The sequence below is a fragment of the Bos taurus genome, chromosome 4 (genome assembly GCF_002263795.3).
Source record: "Bos taurus isolate L1 Dominette 01449 registration number 42190680 breed Hereford chromosome 4, ARS-UCD2.0, whole genome shotgun sequence".
Lineage (NCBI taxonomy): Eukaryota > Metazoa > Chordata > Mammalia > Artiodactyla > Bovidae > Bos > Bos taurus.
In genome coordinates this window covers 5,963,892-5,989,148 of record NC_037331.1, presented here as the reverse complement: position 1 = coordinate 5,989,148, position 25,257 = coordinate 5,963,892, and the positions used below count along the sequence as shown (strand labels likewise).

At 41.5% G+C, this 25,257-nt stretch overlaps 1 long non-coding RNA gene across 1 annotated transcript; it reads right to left on the bottom strand.

Moving 5' to 3' along the window:
- Positions 1 to 540: 540 nt before the first annotated feature.
- LOC132345060 (uncharacterized) lies at positions 541 to 6,724 on the bottom strand. The gene is made up of 2 exons (XR_009494163.1): positions 5,508 to 6,724; positions 541 to 743 (listed from the first exon to the last, which is right to left on the bottom strand). It is a non-coding gene; the product is annotated as an uncharacterized lncRNA (long non-coding RNA).
- Between the last annotated feature and the right edge of the window lie 18,533 nt (positions 6,725 to 25,257).

The following is a 25,257-nucleotide window of genomic DNA, read 5'->3' as shown; positions in this document are numbered from 1 at the left end:
AGGGGAAGTGCTACCTAGACAATCTCAGGTATGATCAGCTTTCCAAAATTTAATTTTTGGCGTTAAAGGCTACTAGACATCAGCCATCTCTCCATCGTCCCAGGGAAACATTTTATGGGCCAAGGTTATACAAAGGTATGATTCTGCCAACAAACAGCCCAGCCCCCTGGGGAAGTAGGGTTGTCTCAGCACACAGGAAGCCCCTCCACTCCCCAGGGGACGTGTTGCCACTAGAGACCTCACCTAGGCGGCCCAGAGTCCGCCAGCTTCCCTTGGTGAAGTCATCTCTCCCCGGGGGCAGTGAGCTCAGTGAGAACTTCAGGTAACCTGCTGCCGTGTTGCGCAGAGACAGTGCACCTGATGTCATCCTGGGACACTGTCTGAAGTCGTGTGGCCCACCCTGGTCCCAGGAGTGTTTCTCAGAGTCGGAGTCCTGGGGCGGTTATCTCAGTAAGCTAACCCCCCTCCTCTTTCCACATAAGGATGATGTAGCACCAAACACAGGGCAGGTCATGGATTAATGACACAGCACAGACTCAATACAGAATGTTACTACGTGTACTCTTGCTCAAGAGAAACACGTGATGCTCGGGTTCTTTATTTCATGGTGTTAATTTAGACTTTCACATCCATAATGTACGTTGGGGGGAGATTTGGTTTCCACTTGTCTTCTCCATAGAACACTTTCCTGAGATTTCTAACGATGAAACTGCTCTATTCAATAAATGTAATGACCTCGAAACCTGCATTATAAATAGGGGACAGATTAAAGTTACTGATTCCAAAATATGATGGTTTTGACATAGCACTGAGGAAGGAGCCTCAAAATTCAAGAGCAGAAGTGGTGCATGCCAAGTCGCTTCATTCATATCTGACTCATTGTGACCCCAGGGATGGTAGCCTGCCAGGCTCCTCTGTCTGTGGTATTCTCCAGGCAAGAATACTGGAGTGGGTTGCTGCACACTCCTCCAGGGGATCTTCCTGACCGGGGAATGGAACCCGTGTCTCTTATGTCTCCTGCACTGGCAGGTGGGTTCTTACCACCACACCACCTGGGAAGCCCACAGAAGTGGGGGAAGAACTACAATTTTTAAATACAAATAGGTCTGCTCCAGGAATACCTAATAAATATTGCTGAATGACTGATTCAAGTGAACAAAAAGGAACTCATGCTTACCAATGTATTACATTAATTCATTTCAAATTATTCAAACTACATATCTGAAAACATGAAGGTACTTGTGTAACAGTAGAGTGATTCTGGAACTTTCTAATCTGACCTTTTAGATTTTCAAGTTAGAGTCATTCTTTCGGTTATAGGCTCTTTCTTCGTTGGATGGATCCATCAGTACTTGGACACTACACAGAAGCCCTGGGGAGTTACCAAAGCTCTTATTTCACTATTGCACACAACAGACATTAGCTGTACCCTTGGTGATGTGCCAAGCCTGCAGTTCAGATGGAGAGGTGAGCATGTGCTTGCCTTCAAGGAGTTATATGCTTTGAAACTCATTTGCATTTGATTATTTCCTTTTTAATCTTTTCATACCTTCCATGCCTTCATCTCTGGTATGCAGGAAAACATATTAAAGGACAAATTCTCAACATTTAAAAATTTTTCCCATCATGAACGTTTAATAAACTCTTCTCTTCACTCCCCCAATGTTGTGTTGTGTATCTATAGTGTTAAAAAAGAAGTCCAAAATTTTTCAGAGAATTCAGATGTTTTTGATTATTTTGTTTTGCTTTTAAGCATTGAAATGGATTTTGTAATGTGTCCATTAGTTGAAACATGCAAATACAGTTTCTAACAAGCATTATTGAAAACTACATCAATTATTTTAAATATATATTATTGAAACAGTGAAAACAAAAGCATAGACACAAGCCAAATTAGTTAAATAGTAACAACTAACTCTATTTGCTTTAATAGGCGAGAGATCATCGGCTTTTTGTTTTCAGATGTCTCCTCACTGACACACGGGGCAGTTCCGGCATCCCCATTAGTGCTGTGCTGAGTCGCTTCAGTCGTATCCGACTCTTTGCAGCCCTACAAACTACAGCCCACCAGGCTCCTCTGTCGACCGAATTCTCCAGGCAAGAATACTGGAGCGGGTCGCCATATCCTTCTCCAGGAGATCTTCCTGACCCAGGAACTGAACCTGAGTCTCTTGTATCTCCTGCATTGCAGCAGATTCTTCCCCCACTTGCCCCGTTAGTGGCACCACTGATTACAGCACATGGTTTCTCTGGCCAGTGTAATTTGGAACATAATGCTCTCACTAGATGCCCACTCACTAGCACTCTAATGGCTGATGCAGTCATTTTCCCTGAATAATCTGGTTTACAGCGAGCAATACACATATTCTAGAAAAAAAATGCATTTTTATGGTTCGTCTTTTCACATTGCAACTGCCACTCCTCACTGTTCCATGCTCCTCACTGCAAATCAACCTCCCAGTCTACTTTATTTTCCTAAACATAGACTTCCATTTTGACTGAATTCTCCCAACTGCACACAGAACTGCCAGACTCCTCAGCATGGCAGACTAGCATCTTCACAAATAGGTCCAGGTCCACACTCCGACCCAGCCACTGGCTCATGGCACTTAGGCCCTGGGTGCCTCAGACAGTGCTCTGAGGATGTCTCAACCTCCCACCCCTGCCTTTTCGGTGCTGGGAGAGTGGAGCCACTTTTCAGGATGAACCTTAAGGGTCGTTACTTGTGAGGAGCCTTCCTTAGTCCAGATTCTATGGTCATTCTATGCCCCACCATACTATTCACTTGGTATCTTATTTTAGCATGCTTTACTTTCTAAAATAAAATTATTGTTGATTTACAATGTTATGTTAATCCTGCTGTACAGCCAAGTGATTTAATTGTACATATAAGCACATTCTTTTTTGTATTCCGTTGTGGTTTATCTCAGGATACTGAATACCGTTCCCTGTGCTGTACAGCAGGACTTTGTTGTCTATCCATTCTCTATATAATAGTTTGCATCTGCTGACCTCACACTCCCTATCCATTCCTCCCCCACCCCGCCCCCTCTCGGCAGCCGCAAGTCTGTTCTCTATGTCTGTGAGTCTATTTCTGTTTCATTGATAAGTTCTTCTGTGTAATAATATAGATCCACATATAAGTGATATCATATATTCATCTTTCTCTTACTTCGTTTAGTACAATCATCTCTAGCTGTATCCATATTTCTGGAAGTGGCATTATTTTGTTTTCTAAGGCTGAGTAATATTCTATTGTATATATACCACATCTTCTTTATCCATTCCTCTGTCAATGAACATTTAGTTTGCTTCTGTGTCTTGGCTACTGTGAATAGTGTATTTAAGCATGATTTCAAAATCATATCATACTTTGCCTTATGGTTCATTTTAGTTTTACTCTGTTCTTTAAAAGCTCTTTGATTCAGGCTATTAGCCAATCCCTACTGTTGCAGAGTTTAGGTTCAGCAGCCATAAGACAGTCATTGGCCATTTCTGATGTAAGTCAGGGAAGTTTAGTGAAGTGAAAGTCGCTCAGTTGTGTCCAACTCTTTCTAACCCCATGAACTGTAACCCGCCAGGTTCTGCCCATGAGATTCTCCAGGCAAGAATACTGGAGAAGATAGTCTTTCCCTCCTCCAGGGAATATTTTGGTGTAAACTTTCTGATGCTGAACATAACTATTTCTTATACTGAGGAGACACTGGTACTCACTGATGATAAAGCAAGTCTACAGTTTTGGTATTTATTTCCTATTTTTGGAATGTAAATCTCTTATTTTAGACCTTCTTACACAGTTGTGAGTGCTCCTGCACATTTGAACTTTTTACATGATTAAACCACTCGATAGTATCTAATGAATTAATGAATCAATGAACTGAGTTATCAGTACAGAAAAGTTTCCATTCAGTTCAGTTCAGCTCAGTTGCTCCGTCATGTGTGACTCTTTGAAACCCCATGGACTGCAGCAGCCAGGCCTCCCCGTCCACTGCCAACTCCTGGAGTTTACTCAGACTCATGTCCATTGAGTCAGCGATGCCATCCAACCATCTTATCCTCTGTCGTCCCCTTCTCCTCCCACCTTCAATCTTTCCCAGTATCAGGGTCTTTTCAAATGAGTCAGTTCTTCACATCAGGTGGCCAAAGTATTGGAGTTTCAGCTTCAACATCAGTCCTTCCAATAAATATTCAGGATTGATTTCCTTCAGGATGTACTGGTTGGATCTCTTTGCAGGCCAAGGGACTCTCAACTCTTCTCCAACACAACTGTTCAAAAGCATCAATTCTTTGGCCCTAAGCTTTCTTTATAGTCCAACGCTCACATCCATACATGACTAGTGGGAAAACCATACTTTTGACCAAATGGACCTTTGTTGGCAAAGTAATGTCTCTGCTTTTGAATATGTTGTCTAGGTTGGTCATAACTTTCCTTCCAAGGAGCAAGCGCCTTTTCATTTCATGGGTGCAATCACCATCTGCAGTGATTTTGGAGCCCAGAAAAATAAAGTCTGTCACTGTTTCCCCATTTTCCATGAAGTTATGGGACCAGATGCCATGATCTTCATTTTTTGAATGTTGAGCTTTAAGCCAACTTTTTCACTCTCCTCTTTCACTTTCCTCAAGAGGCTTTTTAGCTCCTCTTCACTTTCTGCCATAAGGGTGGTGTCATCTGCATATCTGAGGTTATTGATATTACTCCTGGCAATCTTGATTCCAGCTTGTGCTTCTTCCAGCCCAGCGTTTCTCATGATGTACTCTGCATATAAGTTAAAAAAGCAGGGTGACAATATACATCCTTTCCCTATTTGGAACCAGTCTGTTGTTCCATGTCCAGTTCTAACTGTTGCTTCCTGATCTACATACAGATTTCCACAGCCTGTTGGAAAAGTGTTAAAAATTTATGGTTGTCTATATTTAGGGCTTTCCCATTGGCTCAGTATGTAAAGAATCTGCCGGCACCAGTGTCAAACTTCAGTCTGAATTTGTAAAGAACCTGCTGTTCTAACCTAACATAGAAATGTGGCAATTAAGTCTACATGCCTAATTTTAAAAGTAATAAATCTCATTGAACATTAAGTGACACACGACAGTCATGCCAGCTGAGAATACTCAACTGAAGTTTCACTAACATTCAGAAAATGTAAATGAAAATGTGGTCTAACTGCTTGGCACATGGGCATTTTTTGGTGTAAGGAATACATTTTATTTAATTCCTACCCGTTAGGTTCAGATAAGTACACAAAGCCTGTGGCTGCCACATGATTTAGACACAGAATCAAAAATAATCAGGATTTTTGAGCACATTATTGACAAAGTCTGATGAATAAAAAAATTTTTTTAATAGTTACACCTAAGTTTTAATTCAATTTTCAGAAAATATAAACATTTCTCAATTTTATATAACATTTAATAATTAATTTCTTACTTTAAAAAATCTTGTAAATAATTTCAGGCAAACTGTTCTTCAATATACTTTCTTAGCATATTTGTTTTCCCATTTTACTTACCTTATCAAAAGAACACAACTATTTTTCTGTGTAATTTGAGGGATTTTTTTTCTTCATAAGCATATATTTTCCTATAATTAAAGAGTGAAAATATGCAGTAATATGTTTTTATGAAATTATCAGCATACTATATATCTAACAGACTAGTTTATTTCATAGTCTGAAATAACCCATTTAGGCAATCAAGAAACACAAATTGTAAGCCAAGAATTATGCAATTTACCCAGGCAGTATTTAATGTATCTTTTTTTTTTTTTTTGGCAGAAAAGTAAATGTAGACTCAGAAATTAAAAAACTGACTCTAGTTTCAGCCTACTTACTCAATGATGGAACCAGATTCTACTTTATACCAGAGCCAGAGACTTGAAGTCTTATCATTTGCTTTAATAGCAGACACTCTAGTAATTAGAGAGAAATTTCCAAAATGCTCTTCTACTCTAACCCACAAACATACAGGGAATGAACAGCCACAGATTCCTCTAATTCAGCTATGGTGATTTTGACAGTTGTGAGACTGAAATTTTTTCCTCACAAAATATGACTCTCTAAAGATTCGGAGAAGGCGATGGCACCCTACTCCAATACTCTTGCCTGGAAAATCCCATTGACAGAGGAGCCCAGTAGGCTGCAGTCCACGGGGTCGCTCAGAGTCGGACAGGACTGAGCGACTTCACTTTCACTTTTCACCTTCATGCATTGGAGAAGGAAATGGCAACCCACTCCAGTATTCTTGCCTGGAGAATCCCAGGGACAGGGGAGCCTGGTGGGCTGCTGTCTATGGGGTCGCACAGAGTCGGACACGACTGAAGTGACTTAGCAGTAGCAGTCTAAAGATTTGTCATATGGTTTTTACTTCTAACCAAACTGTACCAGCATCCCTTGTTAAGAATGTTCAGTAATCAGTGGTGTTTTATATCTTGTTTAGGTATGGTTCTTGCATTGAAATGTATAAAATGTGACCAAATATTAGGACTCATCTTCCTGAAACTAAGCCAGTTTTACGATATGCAGCGCAACAGACATTTCAGATTCTTTCATCTGATTTCTTCCTTTTGTCAACTCTGCTGTATCAATGCGGGGATGGTGGATGACTTGTCTATATTTCAGTGTTGGGACTGAAGCCACATCTGTCTGGTCCATTTCTCTGCATGGGTCGTAGTCAGGGCTGGAATGGGTGGTTCCACCTTCATCAAATTTTCCAGGGCAGCATCTACTGACCTTCCTTAACCACTGAAGTCATATTACAGATATTTTTTGAGTGTATCCTGTATGATGAGTATGGTTTAGGCCTGGAAGACCAAAAAATACCTGGCCTTTTGGCCCAGGGAGCTCTTGTTTAGGACACCGACTCTTTGTGATTCCATGGACTGTAGCCCGCCAGACTCTGTTGTCAATGGGATTTCCCAGGCAAGAATACTGGAATGGTTGCCATTCCCTTCTCCAGGGTATCTTCCTGACCCAGGCATCAAACCCGGGTCTCCCATATAGCAGGCAGATTCTTTACTGTCTGGGCCTTAGGTCAGTAAAAACAGCTCTGGCATCACATTCTACTTTGAACTTTTACACTAAAGTCATAAATTTGCATCAGTACCACCATTTAAAATTTAAAAACCTCGCGATCTCCTGATAAATAGTAGGGAGTGAATTATGAGGTTAAGATTGTATGGAACCAATAACAGTATTAAGTGCTTTCTTGAGTTAGTTATACTCCACCCACATTTTATTTTCATTTAATCCTTGTAAACTTTAGTCTAATATAAATTAATTATAAATGTAATCTGCCCACATTGTGCATGTGCTCAGTCACTCAGTTGTGTCCAACTCTATGGACTGTAGCCCACCAGGCCCCTCTGTCCTTGGAATTTTCCAGGCAAGAGTACTAGAGTGCATCGCCATTTCCTTCTCCAGGGGATATTCCCAACCCACAGATCACACCCATGTCTTGCATCTCCTGCATTAGCAGGTGGATTCTTTACCATTGTGCCATCTGGGAAAAGCCCGATGTGCCTACATTCCATGTTTAATCTGTGGTTTCAAAGCACCTGTTAAGTCTCAAAACAAAGGCAAAGACTGTCCCCATTGGTAACAATCGCAGCGGTGGTGACGGTGGTTGGGGCAGTGAGAAGGTCCCTCTGGGCATCAGTCTTGACTGGCCAGGTCAGTCCAGCGGCCGCCACCCTCCATTTTTCTCTAGAAGAATTTCTACTTAAAAATAGGCATCAGTGCAATAAAGGATATTATTTCCTATCTTTTTATAGATTTGGATTAATTATAATGAATCAATACCATAAAAGGTACAGATCTTACAAACAAAAACACTAAAGAATCAAAATGTGTCCTCTATTTATGCATAAAAAATTGAATGTCTTTACATAGAGAAGAGACTGGTGGTCACCAAGAGAGAGTGAGGGAAGGATGGACTGGGAATTCAGTCTCAGCAGAGGCAAACTGTTCAGACAGGATGGGTAACAACACGGTCCTGCTGCATCCTACAGGGAACTACAGTCAACATCCCATGATAACTGCAATGGAAAAGAATATTAAAAAAGAAGGTATATATATATACGCTGCTAAGTCGCTTCAGTCGTGTCCAACTGTGCGACCCCATTGACAGCAGCCCACCAGGCTCCCCCGTCCCTGGGATTCTCCAGGCAAGAACACTTGAGTGGGTTGCCATTTCCTTCTCCAATGCATGAAAGTGAAAAGTGAAAGTGAAGTCGCTCAGTCGTGTCCGACTCTTCACGAACCCATGGACTGCAGCCTACCAGGCTCCTCCGTCCATGGGATTTTCCAGGAAAGAGTACTGGAGTGGGGTGCCATTGCCTTCTCAGTTATACATACATACATACATACGTATGTATGTATGTATGTATAACTGAATCACTGCTACACAGAGAGGTAATTAACACAATATTGTAAATCAAATGTACTTCAATTAAAAAGAAAAAACTGAATGTCTTTAAAATAAACATAATGTGCTTTTTTAGTACAATAAGCAACATGCCTATACTTTAAAGGACAGATAAGGCTATATAATAAGGGAAACATAAATGAAATTATTAATTTGTATCTGGAACCAAAAGGTGGAAATTTATACTAGTATAGATTTTTAACAGTGTATTAGAAAATTTTAAAATATTGAGAAGCATGATTTTCCCTTAAGGAAAAAAAGACATTTTAAAAGGCAGTCTTTTTGTGAGATAATTTCCCTCAATTTATTCCTCAGAATTATCTATATTTTCCAGCTGGACATTTTCTTCCCATATATGCATTGCATCTAAACAAATGGATGAACAGTTATGCTCTGAGTTCACTGAGATCTGAAGTATAAATATAAGCAGGATCAGATTAAAACAAAACAAACAAAAGACAAGCAATGCATCACTGGGTAGACATTTCTTTTATGTCTGACATCAAAGAAAGTTAGATGGAAGCAGTAAAAAGTGTGCAGAGCAGATTGAAAGAGATGCCGCATGGTGGACTTTGCCATTCTAATTTGCCCATGTAATTCATAAGGTCTATAACCATTTGCTCATAACTATAAGCATAACGTGTATATACACATGTGTATTTGTGTTATTTACTACTTATCATTTAATTTTTATATAATTGCAGATACTGATTCCATAGATCCAATATTTGAAAATAAAAAAAATTTTAAAGGGCATCATTTATAAATATGTGTGATGACTTATAAGGTAACAGGTGAACATCAAACCATAGGTCTCTGTTTTCATTTTTAGCAGACTGTTGTAGGGATTGTACTCACTGCATTTATGAATTACACAGTTTCCTGTAGACTGAGGTGATATATATATGTATTTTTAGTACAATAAACAACATGCCTGTACTTGAAAGGACAGATAAGGCTACATAATGTGGGAAATGCAAAGGAAATTATTAATTTGGATCTGGAACCAAAATGGAAAGGTGGAAATAGTCAATACTTTATAATAAAACATTTTTGAAGATTCTATTTAAGTAAAAGTATTGTCTTAATTTGGATTTCCCAGGTAGCTCAGTGTGTAAAGAATCTGCCTGCAATGCAAGAAACACAAGAGATGCAGGTCCAATCCCTGAGTCAGGAAGATCCCCTGGAGGAGGACATAGCAACCCATTCCAGTATTCTTGCCTGGAGAATCCCATGGACAAAGGAGCCTGGCAGGCTACAGTCCACAGGGTCGCAAAGAGTTGGACATGACTGAAGCGACTGAGCACAGCACAGCAAAGGACTCATTTTATGCCTCTAAAATATATAAATTTAAAACATACAATAACTTAGTTGTACCCCATTAATATATAATATCTGCCAATAATATGTTTTATAATACTTTAACTATGTACAGAGCTGATTTTATAAAATTAGGTCCAATGTGCATGCATTGGTTTAAGGGTATGTGTGTTGAGCAGATTTATTAAGTGAACGATTAAGCTGGGTTTTGCACTTCCACACAGAGTCACATTTAAAAGAATACTTCTAAAATATTTCAGGCTTTTAAACTCTATTAAACAAGAAGAGTAATATGTGTGTCATTAAAAAAATACTCAAAATGCTACAAATACTTTGATTTATTTCAATATAATCCTCAAGACTTAAATATACACTATGGTTTTCACTTCTTATTTAAACAAAGGATGGACATTACACTGAAGCAGTATCTATAATAGAAACATCCCACGGTACAGACAGTAATGACAAGGCATTCTCACTTTGTCACTTTTAAAATTAAATGCAATGCTCACTAAGCTGCATAACTAGAAATAAGGTCTAATAATCAGTAAATACCTTAAGTGCAAATTTTCACTAGTTTCCTTCATGTTAGCTTGGAGGAAGAAGTCTTTAAAAAGAAACAAAAAACAAAAATTTTCAATTTAAAGCTAAGAATGTCACATTCTTGAATTGGAAGATTAGTTAACTTAGAAAAATTTTCCTGCCAAAAGCAACAAAAAAATACGGGCAGAAGATATAATTCTTTTGCTATCAAAAGGAACCATGGAATTCTGAAGACAGTGAGGGTCTTCAATGTGCTAAAGGAAAACCACTGCCACCTTAGATTTCATATGCAGAAACAGTACCCTCCAGACTGCAGAATGCATGCGTGCCTTATTAAGATGTCATATTTACTGATGCTTTTATCATTTTTACAGACAATGCCAAGTCATAGTATGATTTAACTCCATTTACCTCTTCCTTATGTATGTTATTTAATGCACTTTAATTCTATGCACTTTAACCTTGTCTTTACTATTATTTTTCTGATACTCATTATTCATTTAGCTATGTCCCTGTATTTGCTATTTTACTATTTTTCATTTGATCTTTCATTGAAAATCATATTTTTTCTGCAATACTTTTTGGTATCTCTTTTAGTGAATTTCTATAGTTAGTGATTTTTTTCAGTTTTCATTTAACTGAAAATACCTTTATGTCAACTGCATTCTTAAAATATAAGGATATAAGATGGTAAAAAAATAAACATTAGATCTAGATAAAAATATATATGATAGTTTATACAGTAGTATTTTTATATATAACTGGTAAAATGAATAGGAGACAAAATACTCTTTTATAAAAGAGACATTTACCAACCTGATTAACTTCATTAACAAGGCTGACCTGGTGGACATGTACATAATTTTTCCTTAAAAAATTACATAATACATACTGTTTTCACAAGTACATGTGGAAATTTATAAACAATGACTTTAGGCTGAGCTACAAAGAAGTCTCAACACATAAAGAACTGACATCATCCAGACTGTAAATCCTGACAACAGTTCAATTAAACTATAAATCAATAAGAGCTAAGTAAAAAGTCTCCATATGTTGCTAATAGAATTCCAAATATCCCAGAGGACAAATGAGATGTCACAGTAAAAATTATACATCTAATGGACAAAAAGAAAGACAAGGCACAAATAACGTCAGGAATGGAAGAGGCAGTCACTTGAGACTTGCAAAATATTAAGATAGTAAAATTATACTTCAGGAGACATCTGGTTCTGCCAGACAGAGCAGTTCCATTCCTCCAAGATTCTTCCTCTTATTACTAAAAACCCTGGACATAACAAAGAAAAAAAAGATGACTCTGGAGATTCCAAAGAAGCAGGAGGCCGCCTAAGTGAAGTGGGATTTGAGGAGCACCACGGAAAGAGTTCCCTGGTTTCCTTACTGCCTCCCCTAGAATCCAGACCCACCACAGGCACAGACAAAAGTGCTCCAAGAAAGGCTGAGCATGGGAAGAGGATGACCAATAGCAGGAGACTTTTTGCCCATACCTTACTTACCCCGGGTGCACACCCTCAGAAAAGTGTATCCCACCCTTGGTTTCAGCAGCCTTGGCCCTCCCACCTGCCCTCCACCTGAAGAAGCAGATGGCATTCCTGATCCTCTACTGGGTGGTGAAGTGTTCACTCCTGCAGCTTCTACTCTGTGGAGTGGTCCTGTCCCTGGCTGGCTACTCTTCTGGGCAGGATTGCATGCCTAGAGGTCAGGGCTCCTGAGAAGCAGTGCTGAACAATAATGGCTGAACAGTTATTCAAAGGACGGCCCATTGAAAGAAGATAAATCAGCGACTTGCTATCAAGTTGCTGCGTCCTTGAGGAGCAGGGCTGTACTGGGGACTCAGTGTTGGTCTCTGTTTCAGGTAGGCTGACATGAGCTAGAGGAGTCCAGGAAAACGGGACTCCATGCCACTGGGGGCACATGTAGCTTCACCTCGCTGTCCTGGCTCTTCTGTCCATGTGTCCACATGGGGTTCTTGTGCTGCCAATGATGAAAGCCAAGTGTCACCTGGTTGGAACATTTTACCCACTTGCTTGTTCAAGGCTCTTCCAGAGTACATGCCCCATCTACCCTGGGCACTGTGGTCCTCAGTTCACTCTGCCACAGGACACAAAGGTGCTTGGACATGCCACTGAGAACCCCAGCCTTCCTCTCTGTGTCCAGAGTGCTCGGAACTGGACATTAGAATCTCCTCTGAACATTAGAATCAATCCCTCTGACCTGAGTCACCTCTGTTTTAACATGTTGATTCAAGAGCGTGAGGTGGAAGTTCCAGGTTACAGTTTAATAGAAGCGTTCCTACCTTGGTAAATACTATAGAATATCTCTCAACTAGCAGAGTCCATAGCTGCAGAGGCCAAGAGGCAGGTTGGCCAGTAGACCTGCAGGGTAAATGTTAGAAGCCGCATCTGTCACCTGCCCCCCAACACACACACAATCTTAAGTACAGAAGTGACTCTGTATACTATTGTCATACAGGAAGGGCCTGCCTTCCACTTTGCCCTTCTTCAAATAATCACTATAATTCTGTAGGTGAAAGTCAGTGAGGAGAATGTGGCCAGTTGCTATTGGTCACTGATTCAGAGCATAGATCACACCCAAGAACACATTACCTGAGCTCCACCGAGCGATCCATTCAGGCGGCACCAGAAGAGTCTTCACCAGACCAACCTACCATCCTGTTAGTAAGGATGTCTCACAGCAACAGGGAACAGGGTACGGCCAGGACACTGTAAGAGCACAAGTCTATTGCCAGGATTTACCTCCTATAGAATGAACTCAACAGCAGTGTTACAGGGAACATAACCACAGCAACAATGGCATTTGGTAAGTGGTAAAGTATCTGCCTGCAATGCAGGAACCATGGATTTGATCTCTGGGTCAGGAAGATCCCCTGGAGAAGGGCATGGCAACCTACTCCAGTATTCTTGTCTGGAGAATCCCATGGACAGAGCAGCCTGGAGGGCTACAGTCCATGGGGTCACAGAGAGTCAAACAGGACTTAGTGACTTAATCACCATTACAAACCTGCAGGCAGTGGTTTTGGCAGAGATATTGGAACACAGACCTGTACCCTGTTCCAGAATGAACAAAGTCCAGCCCCTGTCATTATGGTCTTGGTGCCCCACTGCTGCACTTGCTACCTGGGCAGCTGGCCACCTCCCTGGTAAAAGCTGCCATAATGGGGGCTTCTTGTTGGAAGATAAGGCTCTCAGAACATGTTGCAGCCAGGTTGTGTCTTGATAAACAGACAGATCTTGCATCTTTGTCACCATAGCAACTTGGTTCATGGTGAGGGAGAGAGGCAGACCACTGTCCACAGAGCTGTTTGTCACCTTGGTCATCAGGTGGTCAGGCTCTCCCAGCTGACTTCACCTTCAGTGTGTTTATTTCAGGAGATCTCGTCACACACATTTCCTCCTTGTCACCAAATTTCCAATCCTGTCCCACTATACTTTTGCTTACTGCTGAAGAATTTATGCAGATCCAGATGTCTAATCAACTCTCATTTCTGACCAAGTGGAAACAAAAGGGCACAGCTTAAAGTCTGTCTCTTGGGATTATTTCCCTCCCCTACTGTTAGGGGAATACCTTGAGCATGGCTTAGAACTCTCTACTTCTGGGTGCTTCCAACATATTGTGTACAATCTTCTACAAATCAGGCTAAAACATTTTCTCCCCAGTGAATATGTCACAGAGGATCCCTGTGAGGTCACAGGTGCAGGTGTGGTGAGGAGGCAGGAGTGGGAACCAGGGGAGTTGGAGCACAAGCCTGCGGGAGCCGCCGGAGCCCTTCCCCTGCACACCTGTCTGGCTCGCCCGTGGCTGGTCACATGGGGAACACCAGCCTGGGTGGGGAGCAGCATGTGCAGGGCCTGCAATGGCTACAGAGCCATCTCTTGCCCTGAGTCTCATTCAAAACTGGCAGCTTCCTGGGTAACTTAGTAAATGAGCAAGAGAAACACATTAGTAGAAATAAATACTGATTCCAAAACCAAGAGAACTCCCCTCTTTGGCTTTGTTTCCCCTTTCTTACTGGAAGCAGCCAGATGAAGAAATTTTTCCACAGTCATGGAAGGAGATCGACAGGCACCACATGACAAAACCCCTAGGAATGTCACCAAGGTGGCAGGCTCCTGAATTCCTGTGGGGCATATATCCAACTTTCTGACACGTGTATCTTACCAAATGGTGGAAGAATATAATTCCTGTTTACTACTGCAACCAGCACGGTACCTTTCATGTAGGGGGTCAACCTGTGTGCCTTGGAGTGCCAGCTGTCTGCACTTGGAACCTGGCCTGTCCTGCAGCAGGACAGTAAAACTGTTATTCCTGGATGCCCAGCTGAAAGCAAACTGCTTCTGGTGGACTTCAAAGAAGAAAGCATTCACCAGATCAGCAGCTGTGGACCACATATTAGCCTATTTCAATTTATTCTAGTAAATAAATGACTGGAAAGGAAGTTGCAACTGGAACCTCACCTAATGGGTTGGATGGTCATTCTCTAAGGTCCAGCATCTTCTGCGCAGGCCAGAGAAATGATACGGGTATGATGATGTGTGAGGAATCACTATCCTTCAACTTCTAGTCTTTGAAAACAGAACTAATCTCCTAAATCCCTCCAGAAATGCAACGCTGCTTTTCATTTATTATTTTCATAGGCAGGGACAGTTCTAGGGATTCCACCGGGCCTTTCCAGTCTCTGTTTCATTGTTCATGGAACCAACAAGAGGAATTCATCCAGCTGCTATTTTAACTATGTATCCTGGAACTCGGAAAAGTAGGCCATGCAGTGGATCACGGGACCCATCCAGCCCACTGATCCCACACTCCTTTACTAGCCCCCACCCTGAGCAGAGTGGTGTTCAGATCCTGGCAGTAACATCAGTTGAGAGCCAGAATCAAGTAACCTCCAAAGTACTCAGTATTTTTCACTCTCTATTATGCATCCATTTTAGCAAATGGCCATGGGTTTCTCTGGGAAGGCTGGTGAAATGTGCGGCATAAATCTTGGGCGGCATGGTGGTCATTTCTGAAGAGCCACTGTGGCTGCCTCTGCCCCAAGGTATCTGTCAGATTGTGAACTGATTCAGTTCTGGCGATTAGCTAAGAAGCCAGGATTCTCAGCAGGCCTGGAGCTGATGAACCAACCCAAGTTTGAATTCAACAGACTGAACTGCCCTCCAATTCTTTCAGTCCTGGGGGCATCATGAGCAACACAACAAGATCCCTAGCTAGACATACCAACACAACTAGATCAGGATCTAGTCATCCTGATCGCTGTCTCAGCCCTAACATCCACCTGCCTCCAGCCTCTGCACAGCCTTTCCGCAGGATGCCATCACCCTCCAGTGATTCATGGAGTTCATTTCAACTTCCGTCCCTGTACCACAAAGGGCTGTAGGGACATAGGCCTCAAAAATGCCAGCACTCTCTTCACCAAGAACTCTTCAAAGCTCTGGAAAGGAGTAGCCTCTGGGCTGATTAGGAGCCAATAATAGGGGGGTCAGTATAGAAAGTATATATAAAAAGTCCACGTAAGCATTCCAGCCTCCCTTAGCTGTCAGATGCTTTACTCAGTATGCCAAGTAATTCCAGGCTGTCAGCTTTGTTCAGGGTAACCCACTGCTGCGTTCAGAGTCCAGTAAATTAGACAAATAAGCAAATTGTGAGTGTGTTTCTCAGCTGTTTGAATAACACTCTGAACCCAGGCTCTCTGGAGATGACACTCACAGTACTTTCAGCTGACCCAGCTTGTGCAACCCTCCACTCTGGCTGCACTCACTGAAGGTCTACTCCCTGTGCATTGGTTGTTGTTCAGTCACTAAGTCATGTCTGACTCTTTGCAACCCAATGGACCTGCAGCAGAATGCCAGGGTCATCTATCCTCAACATTCTCCTAAAGGTTGCTCAAACTCAAATCCATTCAACCATCTCATCCTCTGCTACCCTCTTCTTCTTTTGCCTTCAATATTTCCCAGCATCAGGGTCTTTTCAAAGGAGTCAGGCTTTTAGCATCAGGTGGCCAAAGTATTGGAGCTTCAGCTTCAGCATCAGTCCTTCCAATGAATATTCAGGGTTGACTTCCTTTAGGATTGACTGGTTTGATCTCCTTGCTGCCCAGTGGACTCTCAAGAGTCTTCTCCAGCACAATTCAAAGCATCAACTCTTTGGTGCTCAGCCTTCTTTATGGTTCAACTCTCACATCCATACATGATTACTGGAAAAATGATAGCTTTGACTATATTTTTTGTCAGCAAAGTGAGGTCTCTGTTTTTTAAAATGCTGTCTAGGTTTGTCACAGCTTTCCTGCCAAGAAGCAAGCATCTTTTAATTTCACGACTGCAGTCACCATCCACAGTGATTTTGGAGACCAAGAAAATAAAATCTGTCTCCACTGATTCTACTTTTTCTCCTTCTGTTTGGCATGAAGTGATGGGAAACTATGCCATGATCTTAATGTTTTTAATTTATTTACTTGGCTGTGTTGGGTCTTAGTTGTTGCACACGGGATCTTTGGTCTTCCTTGCAGCATGTGGGATCCATTTCCTGACTAGGGATCGAACCCCAGGTCCCCTGCATTGGGAGCATGACATTTTAGCCACTGGACCACCAGGGAAATCCCATGATCTCAGTTTCTTAATGTTGAGTTTTAAGCCAGCTTTTTCACTCTTATTTCACCCTCATCAAGAGGCTCTTTTAGTTCCTCTTCACTTTCTGCCATTAGAGTGGTATCATCTGCGTATCTGAGGTGGTTGATATTTCTCCTGGCAATCTTGATTCCAGCTTGTGATTCATCCATCCTGGCATTTTGCATGATATATGTGCATATAAGTTAAATAAGCAGAGTGACACTATACAGCCTTGTCTTACTCCTTTCCCAATTTTGAACCACTCAGCTTTATCATGTCCAATTCTGTTGTTTCTTGACCCGAATACAGATTTCTCAGGAGATAGGTAGGTGATATGGTACGCCCACATCTTAAAGAATAAAGAAATTCTTGAAAAATGTTCCAGTTTATTGTGATCCACACAGTCAAAAGCTTTAGCACAGTCAATGAAGCGCAAGTTTTTCTGGAAATTCCTTGCATTTTCCATGATCCAACAAATGTAGAAATTTGATCTCTAGTTGCTTTACCTTTTTGAAACCCAGCTTATATACTTGGAAGTTCTCTGTTCACATACTGCTAAAATCTAGCTTGAAGGATTTTGAGCATAACCTTACTAGCACATGAAGTGAGAAAAATTGTATAGTAGTTTGAACATTCTTCCACACTGTCTTTCTTTGGAATTGGAATGGAAACTGAAATTTTCCAGTCCCGTGGCCTCTGCTGAGTTTTCCAAATTTGCTGGTATATTGAGTGCAGCACTTTATAGTCAGAGCATCTTTTAGGATTTGAAATAGATCAGCTGGAATTCCAGCTAGCTTTGTTTGTAGTAATGCTTTCTAAGGCCCACTTACCTTCACATTCCAGGATGTCTGGCTCTAGGTGAGCTGATCACACCATCATGGTTATTGGAGTCATTAATATATTTTTGTATAGTTCTGTGTATTTTTGCCACCTATTCTTAACCTCCTCTGCTTCTCATAGGTTCTTAGTGTTTCTGTCTTTACTGTGCCTATCTTTGTATGAAATGTTGAAAACTGATCTCTCCAATTTTCGTAAAGAGATCTCTAGTCTTTCCCACTGTATTATTTTCTTCTGCCTTTATACTGTTCATTTAAGAAGATCTTCTATTCTCTCCTTGCTATTCTCTATAACTCTGCATTCAGTTAGGTATATCTTTCCCTTTCTCCCTTGCCTTTCACTTCTCTTTTTTCCTCAGCTATCTGTAAGGCCTCCTCAGACAACCATCATGCTCTTGCATTTCTTTTTCTTTGGGATGGTTTTGGTCATTGCCTCCTGTACAGTGTTATGAACCTTCATCCATAGTTCTTCATGCACTCTGTCTACCATATATAATCCCTTGAGTCTATTTGTCACTTCCATGGTATATTCAAAAGGGATTTGATTTAGGTCATACCTGAATGGCCTGGTGGCTTTTCCTGTGCATGCACGCTAAGTTGCTTCAGTTATGTCTGACTTTTTGTGACCCTATGAACTGTAGCCCACCAGGCTCCTCTGTCCATAGGGATTCTCCAGGCAAGAATACTGGAGAGGGTTGCCATACCCTCCTCCAGGGGCTCTTCCAGACCCAGCAATCGAACCTGCATCTCCTGTGATTCCTGCATTGCAGGTGAATTATCTACTGCTGAGCTACCAGGGAAGCCCATGGTTTTCCCTACTTTCTTCAATTTAAGCCTGAATTTTGCAATAAGGAGCTCATGATCTGAGCCTCAGTCAGCTTTGGTCATGTTTTTGCTGATTGTACACAGCTTTTCCATCTTCAACTGCAAAGAATATAATCAATCTGATTTTGGTATTGACTTTCTGGTGATGTCCACATGTAGAGTCACATCTTGGGTTGTTGGAAAAGGGGGTTTGCTATGACCAGTGTGCTCTCTTGATGAAACTGTTAACCTGCTTCATTTTGTACTCAAAGGCCAAACTTTCCTGTTATTCCAGGTATCACCTGACATCCTTCTTTTGCACTCCAACCCCTTATGATGAAAAGGACATCTTTTTTTTTTTTTTTGGTGTTAGTTCTAGAAGGTCTTGTAGATCTTCATAGAACCGGTTAACTTCAGCTTCTTCAGCATCAGTGGTTGGGGCATAGATTTGATCAAAGTGATGTTGAATGGTTTGCCTTGAAAAGGAATCAGATCTTCGTTGTTTTTGAGACTGCACCCAGGTCCTGCATTTCAAACTCTTTGTTGATTATGAGAGCTACTCCACTTCTTCTAAGGAGTTGTTGCCCACAGTTGTCATTGTTCAGTTGCTCAGTTGCATCAGACTCTTTGTGACCCCAAGCATGCCAGGCTTCCTTGGCATGCTTCCCTTTACTATCTCTTGGAGTTTGCTCAAACTCAGGTCCATTGAGTCAGTGATGCTATCCCACCATCTCATCCTCTGTTGCCCCCTTCTCCTCCCGCCCTCAATCTTTCCCAGCATCAGGGTCTTTTACAATGGGTTGGCTCTTTGTATCAGATGGCCAAAATATTGGAGCTTCAGCATCAGTATTTCCAGTGATTATTCAGGGTTGATTTCCTTTAGGATTGACTGGTTGGATCTCCTTGCTGTCCAGGGGACTCTCAAGAGCCTCTCCAGCACCACAATTCAAAAGCATCAGTTATTTGGTGCTCAGCCTTATTTATGGTCCAACTCTCACATCTGTACATGACTACTGGAAAAACCATAGCTTTGACTAGATGGACCTTTGTTGGCAAAGTAACGTCTCTACTTTTTAATACGCTAAGTTGTCACAGCTTTTCTTCCAAGGAGCAAGTATCTTTTGATTTCATGGCTGCAGTCACCATCCGCAGTGATTTTGGAGCCCAAGAAAATAAAGTCTGTCATATTGTTTCCCCATCTATTTGCCATGAAGTGATGGAACTGGATGCCATGATCTTAAGTTTTTTGAATACTGAGTTTCAAGCCAGATTTTTCACTGTCCTCTTTCACTTTCATCAAGAGGCTCTTTAGTTCCTCTTTGCTTTCTGTCGTTAGGGTGGTGTCATCTGCATATCTGCTGCTGCTGCTGCTGCTGCTAAGTCGCTTCAGTCCTGTCAGACTCTGTGTGACCCCATAGACGACAGCCCATCAGGCTTCCCCGTCCTTGGGATTCTCCAGGCAAGAACACTGGACTGGGTTGCCGTTTCCTTCTCCAACTCATGAAAGTAAAAAGTGAAAGTAAAGTCGCTCAGTTGTGTCCAACTCTTAGTGACCCCATGGACTGCAGCCTACCAGGCTCCCCTGTCCATGGATTTTCCAGGCAAGAGTACTGGAGTGGGGTGCCATTGCCTTCTCAGCTGCATATCTGAGGTTAGTGATATTTCTCTCGGCAACCTTGATTGCAGTTTGTGCTTTATCCAGCCTGGCATTTCTCATAATGCATTCTGCATAGAAGTTAAATAAGCAGGGTGACAATATACAGACTTGATGTACTCCTTTCCCAATTTTGAACCAGTCCATGATGCTTGGAAAGACTGAAGGCAGGAGGAGAAGGGGATGACAGAGTACAAGATGGTTGGATGGCATCACCAACTCAACGGACATGAGTTTGAGCAAGCTCCAGAAGATGGTGAAGGACAGGGAATCCTGGCGTGCTGCAGTCCATGGGGTCACAAAGAGTCAGACATGACTGAGCAACTGAACCAAAACAACAACTGCTCCATGTCCAGTTCTAACTACTGCTGCTTGACCCGCACAAAGGCTTCTCAGAAGGCAGGCAAGGTAGTCTGGTATTGCCAACTCTTGAAGAATTTTTCACAGTTTGTGTTGTGATCCATACAGTCAAAGGTTTAATGTAGTCAATGAAGCATTAGTGGATGTTTTTCTGGAATTCCCGTGCTTTCTCTATAAGCCAATGGACAGTGGCAATTTGATTTCTGGTTCCTCTGCCTTTTCTAAACTCAGCTTGTACTCAGTTTCAGTTCACATACTGTTGAAGCCTAGCTCGAAGGATTTTGACCATTACCTTGCTAGCATGTGAAATGTCCACATTATATATCTATATCTAATATATCAATATCTATATATCTGCTGCTAAGTCGCTTCAGTCATGTCTGACTCTGTGCGACCCCATAGACGGCAGCCCACCAGGCTCCCCTGTCCCTGGGATTCTCCAGGAAAGAACACTATCTCTCTCTATATACAAAGTAGTAGATATAATGGTCATCTGAATTATATTCACCCATTCCCATCCATTTTAGTTCACTGATTCCTAAGATGTCAGTGTTCACTCTTGCCATCTCCTGCTTGACCATGTCCAATTTACCCTGATTCATGGACTTAAAATTCCAGGTTCCTATGCAATTATTGTTCTTTACAGCACTGGACTTTACTTTCACCACCCAACACATCCACAACTGAGCATCATTTCTGCTTTGACCCAGCCGCTTCATTTTTCTAGAGATACTAGTAAATACTCTCCACTCTTCCACAACAGCATATTGAACACCTTAAGACTGAGGGGGCTCATCTTCCATATCAAAGCTTTTTGTCTTTTCATACTGTTCATGGAGTTCTTGAGGCAAGAATACTGAAATGGGTTGCAATTTCCTCCTCCAATGGACCATGTTTTGTCAGAACTTGTTACTATGACCTACCCATCTTGGGTGGCCCTGCATACACAGTTCATAGCTTCATGGAGTTACACAAGCCCCTTCATCACAAGCCTGTGACCCATGAAGGGGGGCATTGGGTACATACTCTATTGCTGGGTAACACATCACCGTATGCTTCATGACTGGAAACAATCCTGTTTTCATCCCTGTTTCTAAGGAGAGGAGTCTGAGCTACGGTTTAGAGAGGCCCTCTGCCCAGGACAGAGCTGTTGGCAGGGGTTGGCTGGGCTGGGTGCCTTTCTACAGGAGGGTGTCCTCTTCCAAGCTCATGTAGTTTCTGGCAGAATCCAATTCCTTGCGGTCTAAGGACTGAAGCACTGCTTTCTTGCCAGGTGACAGCAGGGGCTGCCTTCAGCTCTCTGAGCCCCCTGCAGGTCCTTACCAGCTGGTCTTCTTATAGGTCCACTCATGACACAGCAGCTCCTTCTGTGCCAGCAGGAGGATCTCTTGCTCCAGGACACTAATACAGAGCCTCGTGTAATATAATTATGCAAGTGACTCTGTCATCTTTGATACCTTCTATCGTCTAAAATCAAGTCACAGGTTCTACCCACATTCAAGGAGAGAGGATTATACAAGACATAACTAACTGGAGGGGTCCCCACTGGGTAATTCTGACACAACCAATGCACACCCCTGATAAGCCAGCAAATACAATTTTCTATACATACTGTAGGTAACCCTTGGAAACCAAACACCCTTGGAACTGCTAGGATTCAAGCGTAACCAAGCCTACCCTTGTGGCTCAGCTGGTAAAGAATCTGCCTGCAATGTGGGAGACATGGGATCGATTCCTGCATTGGGAAGATGCCCTAGAGAAGGGAAAGGCTACCCAATCCAGTTTTCTGGCCTGGAGAATTCCATGGACTGTATAGTCCATGGGAGACATGGGATCGATTCCTGCATTGGGAAGATCCCCTAGAGAAGGGAAAGGCTACCCAATCCAGTTTTCTGGCCTGGAGAATTCCATGGACTGTATAGTCCATGGGGTCACAAAGAGTCAGACACAACTGACTGACTTTCACTTTCACTTTCAAGCTTACCAAGTGTTATCTATTATATGTATCAGAAGATGCTCAACCTCATCAGTACTCCAAAAAAGGAAAAACATGAGAAACTATTTCCATCTGTTGAAATAAGTCATTTTAAAAATGAATTCAGAGAGGGTGTGGTGAAGTATGTACTCTGATATATATCATTGGTGGGACTATGCTGCTGCTGCTGCTACGTTGCTTCAGTCGTGTCCGACTGTGCAACCCCAGAGACGGCAGCCCACCAGGCTCCCCCGTCCCTAGGATTCTCCAGGCAAGAACACTGGAGTGGGTTGCCATTTCCTTCTCCAATGCATGAAAGTGAAGTCGCTCAGTTGTGTCCGACTCTTAGCAACCCCATGGACTGCAGCCTACCAGGCTCCTCCATCCATGGGATTTTCCAGGTGAGAGTACTGGAGTGGGTTGCCATTGCCTTCTCCGTGGTGGGACTACAAATTGGTACAATTCTTTAGGAAAGAAATCTAGCAAATGGTCCTAAGGATTATAATATTCTACTTCTGGGTACTCAGCATAGAGAAGACTTAAAAATACCCAAGTATTAAGAAAGAAGATGTTAACTATAATGCTATATAGAACAGTGAAAATCTGGAAGCAGCAGCAATGTCCAACTAGAAATGTTTCACCATATTAATTTTGCTGAAATGTATCAAATGTAATAGTCATTAAAATTATGTTGGTGATTTAGTCACTAAGTCGTGTCCGACTCTTTGTGAGCTTATAGACTGTGTAGACCTCCAGGCTCCTCTGTCCAGGGGATTCTCCAGACAAGCGGGAGTGGGTTGCCATTTCCTTGTCCAGGGGATCTTCCTGACCTGAACCCAGGTCTCCTGCACTGCAGGCAGATTCTTTACTAACTGAGCTACAAGGGAATCCCAAAATTATGTTGAGGTGAATACAATTCTATAGAAAACATTATATATTAAGGGACATACTGGCTGCATATGCATGAATAAAGAATTCACACAAATGTAGGAAATTTCCCCAAATGTTAACATTGCTGACATCCGGGTTATGAAGCAATAAATGGTATTCTCTCCCTACTTCTAATTTCCTCTGTTTTACCTATTTCCTATAATGAATGAACACTCTACCAATTAGCATGCTTTTGGTTGCAGAAAACCTAACTTGCTTTAACTAAAGAAGCTTTTGTATCTCACAGAGCTGGGGTATCCAGGACAGGCTGGGATTCAAACAAAATAAGGGCAGTGATTCATCATCACCATCAAGGCCCAGCTCTTCCTGAGTCTCCACTCTGGGTCCTCAGTGTGGGCTCCATCCTCAGGGCATTCACCTCACAGTTTCAACAAAACAGAGGTCAGAAAAAAGCCACATGCTGACTGGCTAAGAAGGACAGTTCTCTAGAGTAAACAAACTTGGTGTTCCACTGGGAAGAAGGTGGGCGAGTAGATACTGAAGAGATGAGCAACAGTGTCTTCCCCAAATGGTTACTCTTGTCATTTGTCAAAATATGTTTACTGCTTCCAGGATTTCCCAAAGTAATTCATTTCATTGCAGAAAATCTGGAAAACAGATGGTATCAAAAAAACCTCACACAGGAATCTATTACAAAGGATGGTCACTCTTAACATTTTGGTTCATTGTGTTTTAAGACCTAAAATTTTAATATTTTATTTTTTAAATTAATTTTTATTGGAGTATAATTGCTTTACAATGCTGTTAGCTTCTGCTGTACAGCAAAGTGAATTGGTTATATGTACACATATAGCCCCTCTTTTCTAGATTTCCTTCCCATTTAGGTCACCACAGAGCACTGAGTAGAGTTCCCTGTGCTATACGGTCCGTTCTCATTAGTTATGTGTCTTACACAAGTATCAGTAATGTGTATATCTCAATCTCAATCTCCCAATTCATCCCACCCCCCTCTTCACAACCCTTGGTGTTCATATGTTTGTTCTCTACCTTTGTGTCTCCATTTCTAAACTCTATATAGTACTACATAACATGCTACCACATGGAAACAACATAATTTATTTAACCATTTTGCTCTTGTAGATAATTTCTATTAATTCCATTTTCATTATTAGTAACCCTAGATGGAATATTTCACCTGATCTCTAATCTGCTTCCTTTGGATAGTGTCCTTTAAGTGAAATTACTGGACCAATATTACATATTGCCAAATGAGTACATATTACACATCTATAATGAGAAAAAATCTAAACAATAAAATACAAAATGGAATCATATTTGCCATAACTTCACAGGTCAATGTAAACATCAGACTGTGTAATTTAAGAAAAGTTTCAATAAAAATAAATCATTATATAAATGCAAGATATTATTTTGATATTAACAAAAATAATAAACATCGAAACTGCCTTATGTCAACAATCTATCTTAGGGATTAGTTGATAGTTTTTAATCATACACATTGTCAACTGCTTACAACTTTCAACATTCCACAACCAATCTGTCAATACGATAGAGGCAACTTTTATTTTAGTTTTAAAGCATTTATATTGATGGGACATTAATAATCTATTAAGTAACTGAAAACTTACTAAGCTCATAGCTATGTGCTATGAAGAAGGCTAGGAAACTAGGAATACTCTGGTATTAATATTGTTGAATGTGAAAGACAGACATACAGGCAACTAAAATAAATGTGACACGTGATCAAACAGGGCAAAGAACATTTCACTATGGGACCCAAGAAAGAGAAAT